General features: G+C 48.2%; 1 long non-coding RNA gene across 1 annotated transcript; it reads right to left on the bottom strand.

Moving 5' to 3' along the window:
- Nucleotides 1-1,256: 1,256 nt before the first annotated feature.
- LOC138258598 (uncharacterized) lies at nt 1,257-27,092 on the bottom strand. The gene is made up of 3 exons (XR_011198442.1): nt 27,054-27,092; nt 1,469-1,595; nt 1,257-1,355 (listed from the first exon to the last, which is right to left on the bottom strand). It is a non-coding gene; the product is annotated as an uncharacterized lncRNA (long non-coding RNA).

Genomic DNA, 27,092 nt, shown 5'->3' with positions numbered 1-27,092 from the left:
CAAAGCATGGACACCCATCACCTAAGCATGCCCACTGCACATACACATACAACCCCCCCCCCAACCACATCACAACAGCCCCCACAAAGGAATGCCAGCACTGGGGTACACGGGCACCCACCCATTGCACGCTATGACACACACAGAAGCAATAACCATACTTTTATACCCCTGCAGGACCCGAACGCCACGTCACCGCGCAGGAGGGTCCACAAATGTCCCCTCCACCTCCAGAGGAGGCCCACAGTGAGGACAGCAGCTCTGTCTCCCTGGATCTAGATGACCAGCCCGGTCCATCTGGGACCTCGGGACAGTCGGTTCCCCTCACACAGACACAGGCCACAGTAGACCTTCCCCCCTCTGGGAACACCAGCACAGCACCCACCCAGCGGGCCCATACCTCTGTCCCCAGGACACGTCAATCAGCGGTGTGTCCACCACTACAGGGAACTCAGGCTAACCCACCACCCCAACAACAACAGGGACCTGGGGGCAGTGGTAGTGGGCACACGGTCCAGGGGACAGAGGCCCAGGGAAACAGGGGTACTGGGAGGGCTGCTGTGCGACAGGGGGGGGACAGGCCCAGGGAACCCAATCTCCACGAGGCCCTCTCCTCCATCATGGGAGCATACCACCGCTCCCAGGAGACGATGGCGACGTCCTGCCCAGGTTTCAGGAGATCCAGCTTCTGCAGGAGGAACAGTATATGGGGTTCAGGGAGGAACTAAGAAACATCAGTTCCGCCATGGGTACCATCGTAGTGGCCCTGAATGAGGTAGTCACGACATTGCGGGACACTGTGGCACCTCAAAGGGCCCCTGACACTAGCATGCACCAAGAACTGCCTACCACCTCCGCCGGGGCTAGTGGACAGGAGGCCCGACACAAGACCAACAGGCCACCAGAACCCCACCCCCTGCAGAAGGTGAACCACCCCGCAAGTGGGCCCTGAGATCCAGGAAGAAGACAGAGTAAGATGTCAAGACCAAAGGATACCGCCCTGATTGTCAACCCACTGTCCCACATTGTCACCCTGTCCAAACTTAAACTGCCCCTGCTCCACTTCCCACAGGCATTTGGACAATGCACCTGTGAAACTGATAGTCTGGACTCTGCCATGGACAATCCTCCACCATCACCCCTCACCGATATGCAACCACCCATCCAATTTAGAGCACTTGAATAAAAACACTTATTGCACAAAACAATCTGGAGTCTGGCTGTGATTTAGAACAAATGTATTAGACATGACCGTACCAAAATGTTCATTCACATTGTGATGGTAACAAACCGCTGTCACACAGCTGTAGTCCATGGGGAAACAAAGCAGATGTCACGCAGTGGGACCCACAGCTCTGAAAATGGAAGGGAAAGTCACAACACAGTTACCATACACTGGGGGAAAAAGTCAGACAGTAGAGAAGTAGGAGTCTTTAAGTAAATGTAATATGCCGGTGTCTACTCTTACCTGTGTGTCACTGAAAATACTGCTGTATTACTGTGTTCCTGTTCTCTATGTCGTCCTCTTCGGCTCCCTCCTCTTCACTCTCCACAGGCTCCACAGCTGCTACAACACCACCATCTGGACCATCCTCCTGCAGAAAAGGCACCTGGCGGCGCAAAGCCAGGTTGTGAAGCATACAGCAGTCCACGATGATCTGGCACACCTTCTTTGGTGAGTACATTAGGGATCCACCTGTCATATGGAGGCACCTGAACCTGGCCCTCAGGAGGCCAAAGGTTCGCTCGATCACCCTCCTAGTCCGCCCATGGGCCTCATTGTACCGTTCCTCTGCCCTTGTCCTGGGATTCCTCACTGGGGTCAGTAGCCATGACAGGTTGGGGTAACCAGAGTCCCCTAATAGCCACACCCGGTGCCTCTGGAGTTGACCCATCACATACGGGATGCTGCTATTCCGCAGGATGTAGGCGTCATGCACTGACCCAGGGAACTTGGCATTAACATGGGAGATGTACTGGTCAGCCAAACACACCATCTGTACATTAATCGAATGATAACTCTTCCGGTTCCTGTACACCTGTTCACTCCTGCTGGGGGGGACCAAAGCAACATGTGTCCCATCAATGGCACCTATGATGTTGGGGATATGTCCAAGGGCATAGAAATCACCCTTCACTGTAGGCAAATCCCCCACCTCAGGGAAAACGATGTAGCTCCGCATGTGTTTCAGCAGGGCAGACAACACTCTGGACAACACCTTGGAAAACATTAGCTGGGACATCCCTGATGATATGGCCACTGTTGTTTGAAATGACCCACTTGCTAAGAAATGGAGTACTGACAGCATCTGCACTAGAGGGGGGATCCCTGTGGGTTGGCGGATGGGTGACATCAGGTCTGGCTCCAGCTGGGCACACAGTTCCTGTATAGTGGCTCGGTCAAGCCTGTATGTCAGTATGACATGTCATTCCTCCATTGTCGACAGGTCCACCAGCGGTCTGTACACGGGAAGATTCCTCCATCTCCTGGCATGTCCCAGCGGACGGTGCCTATGAAGGACAACAGCGAGCACAGAGTCAAGCAACCCACAGGTACGTAACCACAGCTTGCACATAGCACGATTCCCAATGCATTGAATGGCTTGTATGAGTGTTGGTGCATGGCCTAGGTATGTGTGACGCAGTTGGTAATTGGGCCATGTGGGCCCTTGAAATGGCGGCTGCCTGACCTGTGAAGTGCGACAGTGGGATGTGAGGTCAATGCGCTGGCATGGCACACCGCGGCGGTAGGCGGTCAAAGACCGCGGCGCTAAGCCGCATTGGTTAACATTGAACCCTATGGGTTTCAGGAGCCAATGACGATGTGCGCCGGAGGTCGCGGTACGCACCGCCGCGGTACGCACCGCCGCGGGCGTGACCGCCATTTTCTATCTGCTTAATCACTCGATACCTGATCTTCGACAGGAGAGGACCTACACGGCAAGTGCTGCTGTGGCCTCGGTCTGGAAGAGACAATGGCTCATGCGACTGGGGAAAGGGCCCCTGCCTTCACTGCGGAGGAGTTGGAGAAACTTGTGGATGGGGTCCTCCCCCAGTATGCGCTACTCTACGGTCCTCCAGACCAACAGGTAAGTACACTGGGACCATGCTTAGTGGGCAATGCCTGGGTTGAGTCGGGTGGATGAAAGATGGTGGGGAGGGGAGCGATTGAGGCATGCATCAAACGACAGATGAGAGCATGTGCCACATGGCAAGGGTGGGGACGGTGGGCCACTCACATCGAGCATGCAGAAGGTGATGAACATTTTTCTCTCCCTGTACATGTCACATAGGTCAGCGCCCAACAGAAAGTCGCGATTTGGCCTGCCATCGCCAAGGACGTCCGGACCCTGGGGGTCCACAACAGACGGGGCACCCACTGCCAGAAGAGGTGGGAGGACATCCGACGCGGGAGCAGGAAGACGGCAGAGGCTCAGCTGGGGATGGCCTCCCAACGTAGGAGGGGTGCCAGTCGTCAATTGACCCCCCTGATGTCCCGGATCCTGGCGGTGGCCTACCCCGATTTGGATGGGCGCGTGAGGACATCACAGCAGACACAAGGGGGTGAGTACAAGTACATTCTGCTGACTTTGCGCGCAGTGGAGGTGTCTGGGTGGGGAGGAGGGCTGTGGGAATCCCTAGGCCAGGGCGATTTCTGTAGGCTAGGCCCCTCCGTAAGGCATGGCCCTGTGCCCCCGCCCCCCACCTCTGTAGGGTGCCAAGTACAGGTATCCATGGCCCTATGTCATCTATGTGTGCAGTTGTCGTCCATAGGCTTGTAGGCCATGTCCCACGGATTGCGTAGTGGACCCCAAGTGCGCGGCGTAGTGCAGGGGACTTCTGTGTCTGTCCACTCAACATGTCTTTATTTCTCCTCCCCCCCTTTTTTGTGGTCTTCCTGTTCATGTGTGCATCATCAGGCGGAGGAGAAGTGGCATCGGAGCACGAGGGAGCTGCATCTCACATGGCCATGGCGGGCCATGCAACTGACTCGGATTTCACCAGTGAGACGGAGGGCGAGGGGAGCTCCACAGCGGGGACTCGTGCTGATGTCAGTGACAGCGACTCGTCCTCTGAAGGGAGCTCCCTTGTGGTGGCGGCAACATCCGTGCCCCCCGCAACAACAGGTACAGCCGCCACCCAGCGCACCAGCACCGCCCTCCCAGCAGCCCCTCTTCCTTTGCCCCGTGCCCGCTCACCCAGGAAGATGGGCATCTCCTTCGCCCCAGGCACCTCAGGCCCAGCCCCTGTCACCCCTGCTGCCCTCAGTGAGGAGGTCATTGACCTCCTAAGGACCATCATTGTTGGGCAGTCTACCCTTTTGAATGCCATCCAGGGTGTACAAAGAGAGGTGCACCAGAGTAATGCATACCTGGAGGGCATTCATTCGGGTCAGGCTGCCCATCAGCGATCGTTCAACGCTCTGGCCTCAGCACTGACGGCAGCAATTGTCCCTGTCTCTAGCCTCCCCCCTCCAACTTCCTCCACCCAGACCCAATCCCCTGTACCTCTGCCTATCCCAGACACACCTACAGACCAGCCTGCACACACCTCAACACCCAAGGGAAGCTCATCCAGACATAAGCACCACACATCACACAAGCATTCACACAAGCAACATCCACATGCAGACATACCAACACCCACTGCCTCCCCTGTGTCCCCCTCCTCCTCGTCTCCCTCCTCCCTCCCTGTGACGTCTCCACTCACACTTGCATGCACAACATCTTCAGCCACTACGTCCATCACCAGCACACCCACCAGAACACTCCGCACACGTGCAGTCACCACCCCCACTACCATTTACACGTCCCCTGTGTCCTCTCCAAGTGTGTCTGTCACCCCCTCCTCCAAACTACACAAACACAGGCAGCCACCCACCCAACAGCCATCCACCTCACGACAGCCTCCAGCCCAAGCACCTGCACCCAAAGACACCAGACTTCACACTCCTACAACCACGTCCTCTTCCTCCACTCCCATACCCACTACACCTACCCGTCCCTCTCTTTCCAAATTGCTTTTCCTTGCCAACCTTAACCTCTTTCCAACAACTCCCCCACCCCCCCCATCTCATAAGACTCCAATCAGCACCTCAGCCACCACAAAACCGGGACCAGTGAAGACTGTTGTTCATGGACTGTGGAGTCCCCCACCCTCAAGGGCATCCAGTTCAGCGAGGAGCCAAGGCACGGCCAGCCCACCCCCGGAAAAGCATCCTAAGATTGCCAGTGCCCGGCGCGAGCGACCAAAGACCCCAGGGACCAAAATCCCTACTTTGGCTCCGTCAGGAAGTGGGGTGCCACCTGGCACACCGCCAAAGGTGGGAAAGGGCCACAAGCGTGCAGGGAAGGGTGGGAAGGGCAGCACGCCCGACAAGTCCGGCAGCAGGCCAGCTGGCCAGGAGGGCCCCACCAGCCCCATCCCAGGTGTGCAGGAGGACACACACAGGCCCGGTACTGCAGCCCAGGAGGGCCCGAAAGCCACATCCCAGGTGGGAAGGAGGACACCCAAGGCCGAGAACTGCAGCCCAGGAGGGCCCCGCAAGCCACCAGACAGATGGGCAGGAAGGCCCCGCCAGCCACATGTCAGGTGGCGAGTGACATCCATGCCTGGGCCGGATCCGCTGACCAGGACACTCATCTCAAGCACCGCTCCACTGGGCACCGCCGTCTCAAGCACCGCTAAACTGGGCCCTTCATCTCAAGCACCGCTCCGCTGGGCACCTTCATCTCAAGCACCGCTCCGCTGGGCACCGCCGTCTCAAGAACCGCTGAACTGGGCCCTTCATCTCAAGCACCGCTCCGCTGGGCACCGCCGTCTCAAGCACCGCTGAACTGGGCCCTTCATCTCAAGCACCGCTGAACTGGGCCCTTCATCTCAAGCACCGCGCCGCTGGGCACCTTCATCTCAAGCACCGCTCCGCTGGGCACCGCCGTCTCAAGAAACGCTGAACTGGGCCCTTCATCTCAAGCACCGCTCCGCTGGGCACCGCCGTCTCAAGCACCTCTGAACTGGGCCCTTCATCTCAAGCACCGCACCGCTGGGCACCTTCATCTCAAGAACCGCTGAACTGGGCCCTTCATCTCAAGCACCGCTGAACTGGGCCCTTCATCTCAAGCACCGCTCCGCTGGGCACCGCCGTCTCAAGCACCGCTGAACTGGGCCCTTCATCTCAAGCACCGCTCCGCTGGGCACCTTCATCTCAAGCACCGCTCCGCTGGGCACCGCCGTCTCAAGAACCGCTGAACTGGGCCCTTCATCTCAAGCACCGCTCCGCTGGGCACCTTCATCTCAAGCACTGCTCCGCTGGGCACCGCCGTCTCAAGCACCACTGAACTGGGCCCTTCATCTCAAGCACCGCTGAACTGGGCCCTTCATCTCAAGCACCGCTGAACTGGGCCCTTCCTCTCAAGCACCGCTCCCTGGGCACCGCCGTCTCAAGCACCGCTGAACTGGGCCTTTCATCTCAAGCACCACTGAACTGGGCCCTTCATCTCAAGCACCGCTGAACTGGGCCCTTCATCTCAAGCACCGCTCCGCTGGGCACCGCCGTCTCAAGCACCGCTCCGCTGGGCACCGCCGTCTCAAGCACCGCTGAACTGGGCCCTTCATCTCAAGCACCGCTGAACTGGGCCCTTCATCTCAAGCACCGCTCCGCTGGGCACCTTCATCTCCAGCACCGCTCCGCTGGGCACCGCTGGGCACCGCTGTCTCAAGAACCGCTGAACTGGGCCCTTCATCTCAAGCACCGCTGAACTGGGCTCTTCATCTCAAGCACCGCTCCGCTGGGCCCTTCATCTCAAGCACCGCTGGCCCATTGGCGGAAGGGGCAGGCCCGCATCTGTGTCGGGCAGGGCTGCACGAAGCACTCTGGGCACTAGTCCCCCTCCAGTACCAGTGGAGACTGTTATCCACTTGAGAGACTGTGGCTTTGCACTCCCCAGGATTGAACAGTGGGCAAACCACCCACTGTAGAGACTTGAGAGACTGTGGCTTTGCACTCCCCAGGATGGCACAGTGGGCAACCCACCCACTGTAGAGACTTGAGAGACTGTGGCTTTGCACTCCCCAGGATATGGCAGTGGGCAAACCACCCACTTGGGAGACTTGAGAGACTGTGGCTTTGCACTCCCCAGGATGGCACAGTGGGCAACCCACCCACTGTAGAGACTTGTGAGACTGTGGCTTTGCACTCCCCAGGATGGCACAGTGGCCATGGAAGCCCCTCGTGGATCTGGCGTCGTGGACTCATCTGGCTGAGGTGCCCCCCCTTCCCTTCCCCCTGAGGTGCCTGTAGTTTTCCTATCTGATGCCCCTGCAGTGTTCTCTCCGTTGGAGGCAGGTATCCTGTGTGGGCTTTGCCCATGTGTTTTGGCCCAGTGGCCCACGAACAATGGCTGATAGACATATCGGACTGGACAATTTATGTATATAAAGTTATAGATGTGTGATATATTTTATACTCGGTCTTACAATATAATTCTATATTTATAATCATTTCCTTTTGCCTTTGCATTCTTCCGGGGGGTTTGGTGGTGTAACTGTGATGTGTTGCTATGCATTGATGTGTGTGTTGTAGTGGTTGAGGGTGAGGGTGGGTGTGTCGCATATGTGTGTCCCCGTAATTTTTTGCCTCCCCCTCCCCTGTGTCGTAGGTGCAGTACTCACCGTTGTCTTCTGAGCCGGCGTTCGTGCTCCTGGTAGAGGAGCAGGAAGACAATGGCTGGTAGGATGTGTAGTTCGGGTTACATGCTGTCCAGATTCCTCGTGGGGTCTACGGAGGTGAGCGTTTTCCGTTTGAAATGTCTGTTTCCGCTGTGTTTTTATCGGCGGAGCTACCGCCCCGGAAAAGGTGGTGGATTGGTGGGTTGTGATAGGGTGGGTGGTACATTGTCTCCCGCCTGTCTGTTGGCGGTGACCGCCGCGCTGTTTGTTTGTCCCGCCGTGGCGGGCGGTGTGTTAAAGTGGCGGTCTCTGTTGGCGGTTTCCACCAGGGTCGGAATTGCATTTTTTTTTTACCGCCAGCCTGTTGGCGATTTGACCTCCGCTTTAACACCGACCGCCAGGGTTGGAATGACCCCCATAATGTCTGTTCCCAGCAAGGTGGAGCATTTCTGAAGCTCCCGTCATTGGAGGTGGACTTGGTGTTTGAGCAAACACAGGTTTCCCTGCCTGCGCTGCAGTGGGTAGCGAAACCACTATATGCTGGGGTGGCATCCCCAGGACATAGTTTGTGAGCTCAGAGAAGGGGTCCCATCCTTTTTTCTTAATTTGTGGCCCTGGGAGATAAGGGACCTGGGGCCATTAGAGACTCTGGGAGGGAGGCTGCAAGATTGAAAAACAATGGCAGCCCAGAGCCCCCTTCCTTTCATTTTAATAGTGGCCCTGGTGGATTTGGTCTCCAGGGGCTAACAAGGCTCAGTTAGATGGACTCACAACCCGTTCCCTTTAATGAAAAAAGGCCCTTGGTGACAAGACCCCCATGCCTAATAAGGCTTGCTGATTGTGGCCACGTGGCCAACCTGTTGGACAGGCCCGACACTGGTCCCTCAGTACTGAAAGAGTTAATAGGAGGTAAAGCTCCTTCTGCAAATCAGAGTGCCCTATTTTTCAAATATTTGGTGCTGCAGGACTCCTGCAGGACTACCACAGGACCAACTGTCTAGATATACCTAGTTTTTTAACCCTTTCATGAGCACCTCTTTAAACACACATTTACCAAGAATGGCTGAACAGATTTCCACCCAAAAATAAAAGGACACTCTCTTAGTAAAGTTCCAACTTTCTGCCAAATGTAGTGTAATTCAATTCATATGTTTTTTTCTGTATCTGCAACAGATGTTTTCTGTGGGAGTTTGATGGGTCACCGCAAAACTATTCATTAAAAAGCTGAGGTGGATAATCATATATTTTTTGAAAGTTTTGTGTTGTTTCGTCAATGCCACCAGAGTTATTAGCAAAACAAAAAATCCTCACAGAGCAAGCCCTGTACTCAATCCCTCAGGGCACCCTACCACCCACTGCACAAAGCCTTCAGCCTTACCCAGTGTGGGATTGGGTACAGGGTCTGGCCTGCAGCCATATTCTGCACCCAACTGTCTGCAGGTACACAGCCACCCAGAGAGCAAGGCACCTGTCCCTGTCCTGTATGGGTGCAGGGCACCCAACCATTGCACACAGCCTTCAGCTGTGGCCTGGCTGTGGCCAGGCCCTGTGCCCAACCCCTGCAGCATACATCCTTTTGCCTTGTGAAGGATGGGGTTGGTCACCTTAAGTCCTTGCATGGGGTTCTGTGCAGAGATTGGTCACCTTTTGCAAATGACTATATGATGAAGCAATATAAAGGATGTAATTTTAAGCAAGGCAGACCTACTGACTTTGTCACAACACCAAAATATAAAAAGTTTATAATTGGCTTTATCAAGAGGCCAGTATAGCAATATATATAAAACAGATCTCTTGTTACCAATAATCATATTCAAATGTATACTTTATAAACTCACACATAGCAAAGCTTAATAAAAGTGATTGTCATAAAATATTTATTTATAAAAATCATAACAAGTCTGGGCCACAAAATGCACTACAGCTAGAGAGCATACAGATTCAGCTCAGAGTGCTTTAAAACAATCTACAGTAAGCTCTCATGGGTTCATGGATTCAATCACCCCGGACACTTGCTTTTTTTTTATTTTGCTGGGGGGCTGCTGTACTCCCTGCAGCCCTCCACAACAAAATAAAATGTTTGTTAGGGCCCCTTCCCCTCCATCTGGTGCCACAAGGACCCAACAAATGTAAGTAACGAGCCTTTGCAGGGCATTATAGGGCACTCCATGTAAAAGAGGTGGAATAATAAATAAACTACTCCTACCACTCATTTATTATTCATTTATTCTTATTTTTAATATTTTTTGTGTGCCTTGATTTCAGCTCGAGACACCCACATCTCTAAATTTTGTTGATGGCCGTGAAGGGAGCACCACGACCCCCATGGCACCACCGGCTGCTTGCTAGCAAACCCATGGGCCTCTTTTGTTTATTAATTATTTTTTAAATAAAACTGGTGTGCCCGAGTGCCTGCCTGGGGCACCCCACAACACTATTGATGTAGGGATACTGGAGGGGGGCATGAGCCTGGACCCACACAGCGCTGCCGGCTCCCTGCAAGGCAGGAGTCAGCAACACTATATTTAAAACATTTTAAAGAAAAACTGGGATGCCCTGGTGCCCACCCGGGGCACCCCACAGTATTTTTTCTTCCTATGGCATTATGGACATCGTTATCAGGGATGCCAATGAGAAAAGAGAGAAACTACTTATTGAAATCATTGATTTAGAGAAAGAGATTCTAGATACAAAGCTATCCGAAGCAATAGATAAGAATTATGGTATCCTAAAAGAGGTACTTCAAAGACACCAGGAATATGTTAGGGAGAAAAAAATGTGTAAACTTAAACGGGACGCGAATGACTATGCCACAGGACGGGTTTTTACTTATTCCCGAAAATTTTATAACATTTACCTTGAGAAACAGACCAGTAGAAGCACTAGACCTCAGTCCCCCACACATTCTAATATTAGAACTAGTGACACAGATCTATCCAGCTGTTCTAGTCTAAACAGTGAGGATACCAACAGCTCCCTACGGGATAACACCAATGTATGCAATGTGAAGTCGACTTTTTTGTTAGAGCTAGAGAGGTTCCGTAAAGGACAAAAAGTAACCAGAGCAGGGCAGACTACATACCAAAGAGAACTAGAAGGGGAAAAAGGCAACATACCAGAACCAGACAAGGGCAAAATAGGAGTCACTACAAGATCAACCACACAGAACATGAAGAGTTAGACCCTGATGTTCATGATCATATTGTTGATTGGAGAGATATCTGTGTAACTAATCTGACCAATAAAATTCTTGATTCAAACCAATTGAGTCTTTTGAACAAGGGATTAGGATTTGTACCCACGTCTTCACCTGACTACACGGAGACACATATTAACCTGTTTAAATTTACACGCAAATGCAAGCTTTACAAACATTTTAAGGATAAACAAAGTATGACCAACCCCGTGATTAGGGACACACAAGCTTGTCCATTATCAATTAGAGACATTAGGGACATATAGACATTACTATCCTTGGAGGATGTTGCGGATACCTCACGTGCACTTTCTTATGACGAGATACTATGGGATCCAGGACTAAATATCTCGGACACTTGCTACAGTGGACTAAAACCTACATCTAGATTTACGCCCACTTCACCAGCAGATAGTGCTATTGAATTATTCTACAAACTGGTCACCAAAGACTATACAAGTTGGAGACATGACACAATACTAGATCCAGGACTATCCCATATAACATCACCACCAATGAGCGGAAAGCACTATGGGCTCTCTCTAAAGAAAAAGATTTTGTGTTCAAGGAGGCAGATAAAGGGGGTAATAATGTGCTAATGAATCGTGTTGACTACATTGCAGAGATAAATAGACAATTACTTGACAATGTAGCATATTGTAAACTGACCATCAACCCTATAGCCAGAATCACCAGGGGTATAGAAACCAAACTGAGTACATGGAGGGACATGGGTCTCTTGACGGATTTAGAATACAAGTACTTGTTCAATTCTACACCTAGCTTCCCATCCATCTACATACTTCCAAAAGTACATAAAATTGCGAACTTCCCCCCTGGCAGACCGATTATATCCGGTATCAACTCTCCTACTGAGAAACTTTCTGAGTACATAGATTTATAGCTACAACCATTCGTACAGAACCTCCCATCATGTATTCGAGATACTAAACATCTCCACTGCTTGATAGCGGACTACCAATGGACAGAGGGTCACATCCTAGCTACTTTGGATGTAACCTCCCTGTATACATGTATACCTAAAAAGACTGGCCTAATTGCCATACAACACTTCCTAGACAATAGGGATGCTACACTTTTGCGACACTCAGACATGCTACTAGACCTCATACATCTTATTATAGACAACAATGTTTTCTTACACAAAGGCTCTTGGTATCAACATATACAGGGTGTTGCGATGGGGGCTACATTTTCACCTTTCTTCGCCAATCTCTATATGGGATTTTATGAGCAATAACATATTTGGCGTAACTGTGCCCCAGAACTTAAGCAACACATCATGTACTGAAGACGTTACATTGATGATGTTCTTCTTTTCAGGTCGGGTGACTCTGCAGCACTAGATATTTTTGTTAACTATCTTAATACAAACAATTTTAACATCCATTTTACTTGTTGCTCTAGTATGGACAGTGTAGAATTTTTGGATTTGACCCTCCACACTAAGAAAGACAAAATCCATACAAAACTTTTTAGAAAACCCACTGCAACAAATTCCATTTTGCATGCCACTAGTGCCCATCCCTCCTCACAAATAAGAGCTATTCCCTATGGTGAGGCAATTAGAGTGAGGCGCAACTGCTGTGAGGAACAGGAATTCTCACAGCAACTAGATGAACTGAAACAACGGTTTCATAATCGGGGGTACTCTGACCAACTGTGGGAAAAGACATATAAGAGAATCCGCACAGTTGAAAGATTATCTCTATTATCAGATACCACACCTAAAAAGACCAGAAAAAGGATGGGTATATCTTTCATTACTCCGTACAATAATGCCAGTTCGGATATTTACAAAATCCTCAAGAAAAATTGGCATATCCTATTATCTGATGATACCTTGAGACACAGTCTCAGAGATAGACCGGACATCATTTACACTAGAGGACGAACTTTAAGAGACAGTCTATGTCATAGCTTTTTACCAAGTGACACAAAGGATAGCTGGATTCCACAACCTCCACAAAGGTTCTACAAATGTGGTCATTGTAACATATGCAAATATACCCTGAACAAAACAAAATCCTTTTGTTACAATACTGGTATAACACATCGTATTAAACAATTCATTAATTGCAATACCAGATTTGTGATATACTGCTTAATCTGCACATGTAAATTAATATATGTAGGGAGTACCATCAGACCTTACAAAGAGCGACTACAGGAACACATTTGAGCAATCAAAAATAACAACAAAGATTACCCATTTGCTGTACATTTTAATTCCGTACATGCCCAGCGGGAAGTTCTGGGTATAAAGACACATGGTATTGCCACCCTGGACGGTTGTCCCAGGGAAGGCAACAGGACTCTCTTGCTTACACGCCTGGAAAGCAGGTGGATTATCAAACTGCGTGCGGTAGAGGAAGGTCTAAATTTAGATAAGGATCTGCATGTCTTTTTATAATTGCATCTTTCATGTAAATATTCTCTATTCATAACATGTCACATGACCTTTAGTCAAAATTTATGCAAGTTACACATCTTATCAGTATATGCATGGACATATTAGCAACTTATGTTAAGTACTTGCAGTAGATATATGTGATTAGATACGTATGGATGACATGGTTACATGTTTATCATTTATATACACAGTGTCAATCGTATGACTATGATATTACTTGTTTACTTACATATAGTGTGAGTATCCATATGTTTTTCCACAATATTCAGTGGTAAACTACACTATATATTCTGATGGGCAACACTTTACGGATACTTTGGTCTCTGTATATAGCTCGATTTTCATATATTACTTCATTCAGTCATAATGCTATTTACATTTGATGCAGACATGTTATTGATGTTGGGGATTTATGCTTCACTTAAGTCTATCTCTTCTCTTCATCACGAGCACCAAGTACAATTTTGTTCATTGTGCACCACTCACTATTCCCTAATTTATTCTACTCACGCTTCCTCCTTTCCTCCAATATGGCTGCTGTTTGCAAAGTTCGAGCACGGCATTGTCCTTTTACTATGTTTATACTTGTAACAAGTATAAACGACATAGAGTCGAGCACGAGCTGCTACTTTACACGCCGTCGGACTAGGAAATAATTGTTGTGCACCTTATCGGGTAAGACGCCATCCCATTGAAAGTTTACATTAGTGAGTAGCTTTTTCTTTCCTAGCTCAAATTGCTTCTATAGTTACCCGGTTTGCCATTCCTGGCGTATTTGACTCTGCTATAGAAGACAGGAAATGTAGCCCAAACACATCTACTGATGTGCTTGTGGCATATTCACCTCTTCGAGGTCTTTGTCTGTTATATCCGACATACATTTTGTATATTACTTTGCTATACAATTTGTAGGTACGGACTTTCATTTGATTTCTAACTTACATGAATGCTGAATTTATATGGAATATACTTGAATTGTGCAGTTTTGGAGCGTACATTCAACGTGAGGATACCACTAATTTTGCTTGGATAGAATCTTTCTTCTGCGTTTTGTTGCACCTATGTTGTGTATTTAGTAATATTGGTTAGGTTTTACTTATGGCCATTAGTCAGCACTTAGTCTACACATTGCGTAACTGCACCGTGGCCAGGCTACTCCCACTGTCAATAACCCCCTCTTTCTTTTTCGGTTAGACTTACCATGGTCCCTGTGTGGTTTGAGACACATCAAAACATATTCTTGGACTTACCCAATCAGATTTTGTTTGCATTCATGAAGATTTTATTGTTGGAATTCGTACACTACGGCTTCAACATTTAATTTATGGTCTCTTTACCTTAATACTAAAGGTATGTTAATTATTATAACTTCTTATTTGTTTTATTAATCTCTAATTACTTTACTCTGACTATAGTCCTTCACCTTTCTGATACACATAGCACTTTCTGTCGTCCACTTTATCTTCCAACTATCTGTCACCTATATAGGATGTATTTTTAAATATAGAGCACAAAATCACTATGGACCTCACTTACTAGACACCGTGGTGTTCAACTTGTGGTGTTTCCAAAACTCTTTCTTCATTTGGCACACAGGCATCATAGGTGGATTGTCACCGTTTGGGCTAAATGATATGGCATACTGGACTGTTGGAACTAACAGCTGGTTTATTTATTATCTGTAACATTACTTCGCAGCCTTGAGAAAGTCACGTTTGACGAAACACGTGTCAGCTGTCGTTTGCATTGAACAGGCTGTCGTTTGCATTGAACAATATACAAGTGTTTGGATTTGACACTATATTTGGCACTATATTTGGTGGCCTTTGACCGTGATGACGCCATATTTACTACGAATTGCTGTGTGATCCAACTAAGAAGAATAAAGAATACAATTATGAACAGCTGGATGTGCCGTGGTTCTTACTTCTCCGTATAAACGATTGTGGGCCATCTTGGCTCTCAGTCTGCACACCTTGTGGCTAGGTTTGGCAACCACTCTGGCACTCCTGGAACACATAACTTGACACTTTGGACTTCCTTCACTAGTTTTCTTGTTTATAATTTTAAGCTAACTTTTTGGAAGTGCGCACCACTGTTCTACACAGCCACAGATTGTCTCTTCAAAGTATTTTTTTTATGTATAGGTCTGAAGGTGGAGCCCGAAGGCCCCCCGCTACCCCAATGAATGCCTTGCCAGCACCCATCCTGGATGAGGCAGGAGCCAGCATTGCTCCCACCCAGCGGAGGCAACTTATCTTCCTGCTCCCATCATGCGGTAAGAATGTTATTTTCCCCAAACAATAAGAGTCTCACAGGCAGAGAAAATATTGTGTCCTCTGGGTTGGGTTCGCAGGGCAACAGCTAAGGAGCCAGCCAAGGGGGTCGGGGTCCCTTGGGCAACAGCATGGCTCGTGGAGGGGTACTACATGCCACCTCCCCTATAAAATACATTGCACCACCTACCCAGGCACTGGCCCAACCCAGGTTCTTTTTTAAAGCATGAAAGTCCATGCTTTAAAAAAAAGAATTACAATCAAAAAGCTATATATAGTATAAGGGAGCAGGGTAGGGGTACCTGATCCCCTGGACCTTGTGGTGGGGAAGTCCCAAAGGTAGCTGCAGGAGGCTGGCTCAGTTTATGGTGTACACCTATGGTGTGGCACCCTATACTGTGTCCTTAGTGATAGTGAATAGGTGTCCAGATAGCATAATCTCTCTAGAGGTAGCTGAGGCAAGCAGCTGAAGCTTATCCAAGAGGAATGTAAAGCCCTTGCAATACCACAGTAATTAGACAGTAACTTACTCACAAGAAAGAGCCACACAAGTACTGCAAAAGTAAAGGATTCTTTATTGTAGGACTAACTACCAGACTAGCATTGGTTTGTCTCCCTTTGGAGACATCTACATACAAAATAACCAGCTGAAGTAGCATAAAATACATAGGGCCCTATCAGGGGGATCAAACTTTATACTGTGAAAGTGGAATGTGAAAAAGTGAACCCAACCAAGGTAAGTGTGGTAGCTAGCTAAAGGGTGGGGGTAGATAAAAACACCAGCGGTAAGTATGGTAAGTGTCCCCAGCGACCAGGTTCAAGGTAGTTACCTACCCAGTCATCCCATAGACTAACCTAGGGAGTAGTGGTTGGAGCTTGTATCCTTCCTAGTGGACCCCAAGGAAACTAGCAGACAAGAGGAAGGTTGGAGAGTGCCCTACCTGAGAATACCCAGATGATAGGAGTACCTAAACCAGGGGACCCTGTTCAGTGGCAGAAGCAGGGGCCCACAGTCTCCCAAGTTAGTCAAAGGACAAGCGGGACACAGAGTAAGCCACAAATACACCACCTGTGAAGCAGAGCATTTTGATATCTGTGGAACAGCAGACCCCACCAGCCAACTGACATTGCGAGATTCCTTCAGGCTTCCAGGTACAGATTCCTTGTGACCTGGAGGATGCACAGCCTTGGATGTTACAGAATTCTTGCATGATCCGAAACAATGTTGCAATGGGAGCATTCCCACCAGAAGCAGACATGTTTCGGTTCCAAAGCAGATCAGCAGTGGTTCCAGAGGTCAAGAGCAGAAGATGTCTTGCAGAGAGTTCCTTGTAGAGTCTTGTTCGATGAATATGAGGACCCACCCACAGGGGAGCCCTTACGTAACCCTAAAAAAGGGTTGGTCACTCTCTGAAATGACCCACCCATCCGAGTGGGTCAGGGATGTCATCTACCTGGCCTAACCAGTCAGATGCTCCCAGAGGCCTCTGCCCATCTTGTTTTCAAGGTAGCAGAATCAAGTAGCCACCTGGCAGTGTTCTGTGAACCTCCATAGGGGAGGAACTGGATGGGAGGGGGTGGTCACTCCCCTGTCCTTTGTGCAGTTTCATGCCAGAGCGGGAACCTGGGGGTTCCAGAACTGGTACAAACCAGGTTATGCAAGGAGGGCACCAAATGTGCCAATCAAAGCAGTCTGGCAACACTCAGGCCACCCCACCTCAGCCCTTAGGCACTTAATGCACAGGGGGAGGTGGTCACACCTCTCCCTTGCAGGAAATAATTTGTTCTGCCTCTCCACCCTGAACCAGGCTCATCAGCAGGAGCACAGAACACTGTCTGGGGTCAGCAGCAGTGCGGGCTGGCAGCTAGACCCCAAAAGGCTGCACAGACAGAAATGGGGGATAAGGTTCTAAGGAACACCCAGAGTACATAGTATCATGCAACTAGCACTGGAATCGGTGCAGTTGAATGATTCAACATGTTTGATACCAAATATGCCTAGGTTCAGAGAAGCCATTATGTAGTTGGAACTCTAGTGCTGACCACCGTCCACTACAAACCTTAAGATGGCTTCATGTACTTACAAAGCACAGGGAATGGAGTCTGGGGCTTGTGGGCGTACCCTGGTCATGCATGGGTACCCTCACACTTAGAGATATGCACCCTGCCCTGGAGCTGAAGGGCCTACCAGAGGGGTGCCACATCCTAGGTGCAGTGACCAGGATATGGCAAGCCTTATAACTGTGGTGAAAGGGTGCATGCAGCATTTCATGCAGGCTGAAATGGCAGGCCTACAGACAGAGTTTGTATGGGCTCTCATGGGAGCATCAATATATGCTGCTGCCCGTGGGGGAAACCTGGTGTACCAATGCCCTGGTACCTAAGTACCATATACAAGGGACTTACATAGGTGCACCAGTATGCCAATTGTGGGTGTAAAAAGTTACCAACCAACAAGATTTAGGGGAGAGAGCACTGGTACTGGGGCCCTGGTTAGCAGGATCCTATTGCACTACAGTCCAAGACATACTGACACCAGGCAAAAAAGTAGGGGGTACTACAACCATAATACAGCTAACTATAGTAGTCCCAGGGAGTTTCTGAGATACTGTGGGTGTCCCAGTGGAGCCAGCGGGGCAACCCTGAAGTTACACCCTTGCCATGAAAGGCATAAGACTCGTGTATTACAACACTTATGACGTTTCATAACATCATTGATAACATCACTGATGACAATTGAAATTACGTCATTGATGACAACACTGTGCATGGCAGGGATGTGAGTTATAGTTACTTTAAATAACTCCAACTGGCGAATTTCAGTGTTTTTTTTCATTTTAAAAAGTTACATTATAACTAAACTTTTCACCCAACTATAACAGCACTTTAATCTTTGTTTTCTCATCTATCTATCTATCTATATACACAGACACAATTTAGTTTTATATAATTTGAATGTTGAAATAATATAATTAATTCAACACTGCTTCCCAGAGGATTTTATTTTATTTCCCTGCCTCCATTGTTTTTAATGTAAGTGTGCTTGCAGTACCGTACGCGGGTAGCCATGTAAAGTGCATGAATAATTCCAAGGCTGAACTGGAGTATATTTGAGTCTGTGTAAACACCTTTAAGGCTGTAGTAACCTTAGAAGTGTAGTTGGTCAATAGCAATGATCTTACTCTTTTAGTAGTAAGATTGCTACATTTTCCGGCTTCTCCCTATGTGCCGTCCACATTTATTACAAAATGTATACCAACATGTGCAAGGATCTCGCCACCAAAGCGAAGAGTTCCACACAGAAAAGATGGTTGAGGCACAGATCTCCATCCATAGGTTTGTGAATTGCATCTTGTAGTACACAAGTAGTACTTTACGTAGGTTTTAAATGGTTGTTGTGATAGGAATGGTGTGACTATGCTCAGTAATGAATAAAATACCCTCTGCTGCATGGTAAAACAATGTTGTAGGACGCTTCAGAGTTCCATGACAGTGCAAAGGAACATGGCCTTTGGACTCATTTGCCTATGAGTAAATAGTTCCTCTGTAATTTCTAATGTCTTTCTCATATACTGCAGGAGGTACCTTATGCCATACTAGATTCAATATAATATAATATAATATAATATAATATAATATAATATAATATAATATAATATAATATAATATATGGGACAGTGCAACCATTGTATAAATGAATGTCTCTAATTTACTTATCAGAGTCAATCAACTGTAATTATAATATGACGTAGATGTTCAACAAATTATCACAGACGTGACATCATAATGCCTTCTTGCAGAGCCAGTAGGTACGGTGTAGGGCAAGTCACAAGGCATCATTACAGCTGCAGTTTAAACAAGAAAAAAGGGGAACTGGCTTTATGATCCAGTTTTTTTCTAAAATGAACAGCGAAAAGCAGAAAGGGAATATTTATGACAATATGTTTATTTTTTTGCACATTGAGGATTGTTACAGGACAAATTCAATCCCCCTGCATTTATCTACATATTGTGAGCCTAATGGTAGTCTGACTTACAATAAACTGTTCAAATATTTTTTGCAGCAAATAACTAACTGATTTTTGCTGTGTTTCATTGCTCACTAGACCCATTTTGATTTTTCATGTCTGCAACCATGCTATTTCCTTTGTAGGGAAGAGCAAGACCCAAGGTTTAAGACGATTGCAAGAAGGTTCTTGTTAGAATGTTAGGATTTGGGTGTATTATTATATGATATGGTTGTGGAACCTTATTGTTGAATACACTGATAAAAACTCATGGGCCCAGTCAGGCTTGTTTGCATTTTCTTTAGCTAAACCTTGGATAGTCGTAGCTTTAAGCAGCAGGGCTTAACAAAGGAACTTAGGGCCAGATGTAGGAACAGAAAATTTTGTGAGTTGCAAATTGCGAGTCATACCGACTCGCAATTTGCAACTCGCAAAATTGTATGCAGAAAGGTGTCTCAGACACCTTCTGCGACTCGCTATGCGGTCGCAAAGACCCACCTCATGAATATTAATGAGGTAGGTCGCAAATTGCGACCCCATAGCGAGTCCCTGCACTCACAGGGATGGTGGCCTGCTGGAGACAGCAGACCTCCATGTCTGTGACTGCTTTTTTTACAAAGCATTTTTTTTTTTTTTTATTGCAGCCCGTTTTCCTTAAAGGAAAACGAGTTGCAATTCAAAAAAATAATGAAACCATTTGGTTTCATTTTTTCAGAGTAGGCAGTGGTCCATTGGACCGCCGATGGGTCGGTGGTGAATGCCACCAAATTAGGAGTTTGGCGGTTTGGCTGAAGCCTCTACCCATCCCACCACATTATTGCATTCCACTGGGCTGGAGTTGAAAAAGCTGGCAGTCTTGCACCCTTGTGACAGGAATAAGCATTCCTGTTGCCAGGATACATGTGCACACACGTCCACATACCTGCACACATGCACTTACATACTCCCACACAAAACAAACATACCCTTACTCACCCATGCACTCGCATCATACACCCCCATTCACACTAACATACATACACAAGCACTGCACTCACTCCCCCCTCCCCAGCGCATACATACAGATACACACCCCTGCCCCAGCGCATACATACATTCACACACCTCTCCCCCTGCGCCACATACATACATTCACTCCCCCTCCCCTGCACCGCATACATACATTGACACCCCACTCCCCCTTGCACTGCATACATACACTCCTCCTCCACCTGAACCACATACATACATACACACACACCCTGCACCACATATACACGCTCACTCACTCTCCCTGTTCACTCACACAACCATTCACCCCTCCCCATACACATGCACATGCATACATGCACTCACCCCCTCCATCAACTCAATCGCACTCATGCACTCAATCTCTCACAACAGCACACATGTACTCATGAATTCACTCGCTTACATCCGAACACATGCACTCACACACTCAATCACTCACATCCACACACACACACTCACTCATCCACAAACACTCACTCACCCCCTTCCCTGTCCACAAACACTCACTCACCCCCTCCCCATCCCCAAACACTAATTCACCCCCAACCCATCCACAAACACTCACTCACCACACCCCATCCACAAACACTCACTCACCCCAACCCCATCAACAAAAACTCAATCACCCCCATCGCATCCACACTCATTCACCCCATCCACAAACACTTACTCACCCCCACCCGATCCACAAACACTCACTCACTCACTCCACCCCATCCACAAAAACTCACACATGCAGACATGAATCCACAAACACTCCCCTTCCCCTGCATTCATGACATTCACACACGCACTCACACACACAGACACGCATCTACAAACACCCCGCTTCATTCATGACATTCACACATGCACTCACACACGCAGACATGCACCCACAAACCCCCCTCCACCCTCCACATTCACACACGCACTCACACACCGGGACATGCACACACACACACACCCTCCCCTGTTGGATGATCCACTTATCTCGTCCATCGAGGAGGTCGTCCGGGAGGAGAAGGTCCTGGTGCTTCCAACGCCAACAGCGCCTCGCCATCTGGACACTGCCAAAACGTATTACAGGTTGTAATACAGTGTGTGGTCTCTTTTTGGTGTGGTAGTACTGGTGACGCTACCGCCTCTGTACTGCCAACCACCAGCACAACTGGTCTTGAAATTCCACCCAATTTTGGGCATAATTCAGAGATCAGTCATATTAGGGCGGTCTTAAGACCACCTGCACTGGTGGGATTTTGGCACCAGCAGCTTCGGCAGTCTTTGGAAAAGACCGCCGAAGTAGTGATGAGGGCCAATGTCTTCTTTTAAGTGTAAATAAGATAGTTCATAAGGGTAAAGCACGGAGGATATACTGAAAACCAACCCATACACAAGGTATCTGAAGCATTCACTAGGGTCTAGGGAAAAGAGAGAGAGCAATCTCACCCACTCTGTAAGCTAAAGTAAAGGCTGGCACAACTTACATTGATATTTCCTCCAGGGGCACTCAATCAGGGGAAATTCCTTTTTCAGTGCTTTTTTATTACATCCAAAATTCTTCCATATCAGATATGCTTAACTTGCTTGATGCAATCATTTAACAACTCCTATTTGTGTTTTCAGGTTATACATAACATCCTTTTGTTAGAAAGAAAATTCATCTTTACCTCTCAAACAAACACAGAGAAAGGCTTGATGTCAAAAAATAGTATCAGCAATGTATAAATGTTGCTACTGAAAAATACTTGACCTCAAATACCCCAGCCCTAATGGCTTGTAACTCATACCCTCCCAAGTTCAACAGAACCATTGGTTGGCCCTTATGATGCTAGAACTTAGAAGCGACTATTCATAGCACTATTTTTTTCTGTGTTTCACCCTTATCTTTCAGATTGACAACCAGTATCACATGTTCTCTCCTATGGATATGGATTGGAAAGATGGCCAATTCTGAATCTCTCATCAATATAGCAGTCACACTGGCTAGTTGCCTGTCATAAAAAGCTAGAAAAGTATGGATCTTCATTCAATCCAAATGGGCTTTTCTGGCATGGAGTGTAAGAGTGGAGCGGGTGAGTACAGTGTTGTAGAGTGGATTGTTGGAATGTCATAAAGTGGAGTAGGAGGAGTAGAGTGTCGTAGAGTAGAGAAGAGTGGAGTACAGATCAGTGGTTCAATGGTAGAGAGTGTTGTAGAGTGGAATGGAGGGGGATGGAATAGGGTGGAATGGATTGAGGTAGTGGGGTGGATTGGAATGGAGGAGAGTGGGGTGGATTGGATTCAGGTAGAGTGGGGTGTACTGATTGGGGTGGATTGGTGTGGGGTGGATTGAATGGGACAGATTGAAATGGGGTGAGATAGATGGGTTTGGGTGGATTTGAGTGGGGAAGATTAGATTGGACTGAGGTGGGCGGTTTCGATTGAGTGATAGGGCTGGGGTGGGATGGATTGGATTGGGGTGGGGTGGGGTGGCATGGGGTGGGCGATGGATTAGATTGGATTGGAATGGAATGGAGTAGATTAGATGGGACTAAAGTGGTGTGCATTGGATTGGAGTGAGGTGAAGTGAACTGGATTGGATTGGGGTGGATTGGGTTGGAGTGGGGTGGGTCTGGATTGGAGTAGGGTGGACTGAACTGGGATGGGGTGGGGTAGGGTAGAATAGACTGGGGTAGAGTGGGGGGATTGGAGTCAAGTGTGGAGGATTGGAGTGAGTGGGGTGAATTGGATTGGAATGAAGTGGACTGGAGTCGATTGGAATGGGGTGGCTTGCACTGAGGGGGGTGGATTGGACTGTGGTGGGGTGGATGGATTGGATTGGAGTGGGGTGAACTGAAATGGGTTGGGGTGGAGTGGGGTGGATTGCATTGGGTGAGGTGGGTTGGAGTGGAGAGGATTGGAATAGGGTTGATTTGAGTGGGGTAGGTTAGGTTGATAGGATGGGATGCAGTGGACTGAACTGGGAAGGGGTGGGGTGGATTGGGGTAGAGTGGGGTGGATTGGAGTGGAGTGGGTGGATTGAAGTGGGGTGACGTGGATCAAAATGGGCTGGGGTGGATTGGGGTGAGGTGAGCTGGAGGGGTTGGATTGGAGTAGGCTGGGGTGGATTGGGGTGGGGTAGGATGGATTGGGTGGGTTGGATTGCATTGGGGTGGATTCCATTAAGGTGAGGTGGATTGGATTGGTGTGGGGTGAATTGAACTGGAGTGGGCTGAAGTGGGGTGGATCAGATTGGGGTGTATCAGATTGTGGTGGCATGGAGTGAGGTGGATTGGACTGAGTGGGAGGATTGAATTGAGTGGGGTGGATTAGGGTGGGGTGGATTCGATTGAGTATGGTGGAATGGATTGTGGTGGATTGGATGGGGTGGGGTGGATTGGGGTGGGTGGATTGGATTGGGTGGGATGGATTGGATTGGGTTAGGGTGGAATGGACTGGGTTAGATTTGATTGGATTGGACTGGTGTGGGGTGGATTAATTGGAGAGAGGTGCACTGGATTGAAGTGGGGTAGATTAAGGTAATTGGAAGTGGGGTGGGTTGGAGTAGAGTGGATTATTGTGGACTGGAGTGGAGTGGATTAAAGTGGATTGTATTGGAGTAAGGTGGATTGGATTGGAGTGAGGTGGCTTGGGTAGCAGTGGACTTGATAAGACTGGGGTGGATTAGATTGGAATGGAGTGGTGTGAGGTAGGGTCGATTGGGGTGGGGTGTGATGGATTGGAGTGGGTTAGATTGAAGTGGGGTGGATCAGACTGGAGTGGGGTGGATGAGACTGGACCGGGGTGGATTGGACTAGAATGTGGTGGATTGGACTGGAGTGGATTGGTGTGGGGTGGAGTAGATTGGGGTGAGGTGTATTGGATAGGAGTTGGGTAGACTGGACTGGGCTGTATTGGGGTGGATTGGAGTGGAGCAGGGGAGTGGACTGGATTATTGTGGTGTGGACTGGATTGTAGTGGGGTGGGTTGTGGTGGATTGGAGTGGGGTGAATTGGAATGAAGTTGGATGGAGTGGATTGAAGTGATCTGAGGTGACATGAGGTGAGTTGAATTGGACTGGCGTGGGGCAGATTGTTTTAGATGGGAGTGGGTTGTTTGGGATTGGAGTGGGGCAGGTTGGAGGGAGGAAGGTTGTTTTGGATTTAAATGGGGCAGAATGGTGTGGGGCAGATTGAAATGGACTGGAAAGGGGCAGGCTGTTTTGGACTGAAGTGGGTCAGATTGTTTTGGAATTTAGTGGGACAGATTGCTTTGGAGTGGAGTTGGGCCGATTGGAGTGAGGCAGATTGTTTTGGATTGGAGTGGGGCAGACTAAAGTAGGCCAGTTTGTATTAGGGTGGACTTGAGTGGGTGGGTGGATTGGGTTGGTGTGGGTGGATTGGATGGGAGTGGGTGGATTGAAGTGCAGTTTGGTGAATTGGGATGGAGTGGGGTGGATTGGACTGGGGTGAGGTGGACTGAATACAAGTGTGACGTATTGCTGTGGATTGGAGTGGGGAGGATTGGAGTGGGGCAGATTATTTTGGATTGGATTGGGGTAGATTAGAGTGGGGCAGATTGGAGTGGGGCAGATTTGAGAAGGACAAATTGTTTTTAATTAAAGTGGGGCAGATTGGAGTGAGATGGACTGGAGTGGGGCAGACTGTTTTGGATTGGAGTGGGGCAGATTGTTTTGGATTGGAGTGGGGCAGATTGGAGTGGGGCACACTGTTTCCTATCTAAGTGCAGCAGATTACACTGGGGCACATTGTTTTGGATCAGAGTACAGCCGATTGTAGTGGGGCACATTATTTTGGATTGGGGCAGATTGGAGTGGGGCAGCTTCCTCTGGATTGGAGTGGGGCAGATTGATTTTGATTGAGTGGGGCAGATTGAAGTGGGGTAGATGGGAGTAGGCATATTGTTTTGCATTGGAGTGGGACATATTGTTTTGGATTGGAGTGAGGCAGATTGTTTTGGGGTGGTGCAGATTGTTTTTGATCAGAGTGGGGCGAATTGGAGTGGGGCACATTAGATTGGGTAGGTTGGGAGGATTGGAGTGGGTGGGTTGTACTGGATTGGATTGAGGTGAGTGGTTTGAATTGGAGTTGGGTGGGTTGGAGTAGGCTAAAGTGGGGTGGATTGGGGTGGACTGGAGTGGGGGAGATTGAAGCGGGTGGTTTGGGGTGTACTGCACGATTATGTGTTAAAGCATCATTTTAGAAATTACACAAAATAAAGAAACAATGGCGCTTTGCAATATTGTGAACAAGTTAATCATCATTTTTTGAGAAGAGCATCCACAAGCAAAATCAAAAGAAAAGATGAGTGGAAAGTGAGAAAAGAAGGCCTGGCAAAATAAAAGAAAGCTAGTTTTTAAAAATAAAAACTTTGCAATTTTGTTTGTCCTGCTGGGCATGTTTATTCCAGTCGCAAGCCTTCTGTTTGCAGGGACTAGAAGGTGAACAGAACAAAATAGTACCTCAATCACGCCGGGAGCAGCGGGCAGCCACTAATTAAGTTTAATCAATCAGTTCTTGGTCCCTGATCCACATTGAGAAACAGAAAAGATGCCATGCACACCAACAAATGGTGAGCAACAGGCGGGCTTCAAATCCTTTACCATACACAACAGAGTCTCGCAAACGACAGGCATGCACTAGAGCATGCACTGACAGGCTTGACCCTAAAAACACACACAGAGGGACCCAAAAACTGTTTTGCTGGTCCTCAGAGTGAAGCGTGGGATTTTAATGTACATGCTTCAACCATTGTCCTTAATTATCCAGGCCAGGTCCCTACAAATATTCCTAGTTATGTTTCTTTGGCCATGTCCCTTTTAGAGACTCCTAACCTTTGCCATCCTTGTTAAAGACCTGGAGAAACGTCCTCCATACTGTGGATTTGCTCCCCTGGGCTTCTATCTCTCAGGGTTAAATCACAACCCTTTCATCCTTATACAGAATGGAGTGCTTGGTTGATTTCATTCCATGTTTGCCCATTTATGCAGCAATCATCTGGCACTAACAGCCTAATTGCGAGTTAGTCTGTGTTCTCTTTAGCACATGATAAAGGGACTACCATGCGATCAGATTCTGAGTATTCGGGCAGTTTTAGTGCATGCGGGGTCACTTTGTGAGATTTAACAGCCTTCGGTTTTAGCGCACGCAGTAACATTGCAGGCACCAAACCCCTATCTAGGCAACTCTAAAATATAAGAAGCTGCCGTATCAGCACCTCAGCAGCAGAATTTACCCCGAACATGCCCATTTTAACAAAACAGCTTAGCCAAATTTCAGTGCGGATTAGGAAAAATCGCCATGTGCACAACAGAAATAAAAATTATTAAAAAATACAAAGGTGAAGAAAGAATAAATTCACATTAATATCAACAACCCATAACAGTGCCACAATCATGAACTCCTGGACACCACTGTATACAATTCACACAAAGGTGACAACATCTGATTCTCGAAGTATTTAAACACAAGCCTACATACCCTTGCAAACATCAAAATGGACACAGCTGACACGGCACA

The sequence above is a fragment of the Pleurodeles waltl genome, chromosome 9 (genome assembly GCF_031143425.1).
Source record: "Pleurodeles waltl isolate 20211129_DDA chromosome 9, aPleWal1.hap1.20221129, whole genome shotgun sequence".
NCBI lineage: Eukaryota > Metazoa > Chordata > Amphibia > Caudata > Salamandridae > Pleurodeles > Pleurodeles waltl.
Note: the sequence above shows the minus strand (reverse complement) of the source record. Positions and strands in the feature narration are given on the sequence as shown.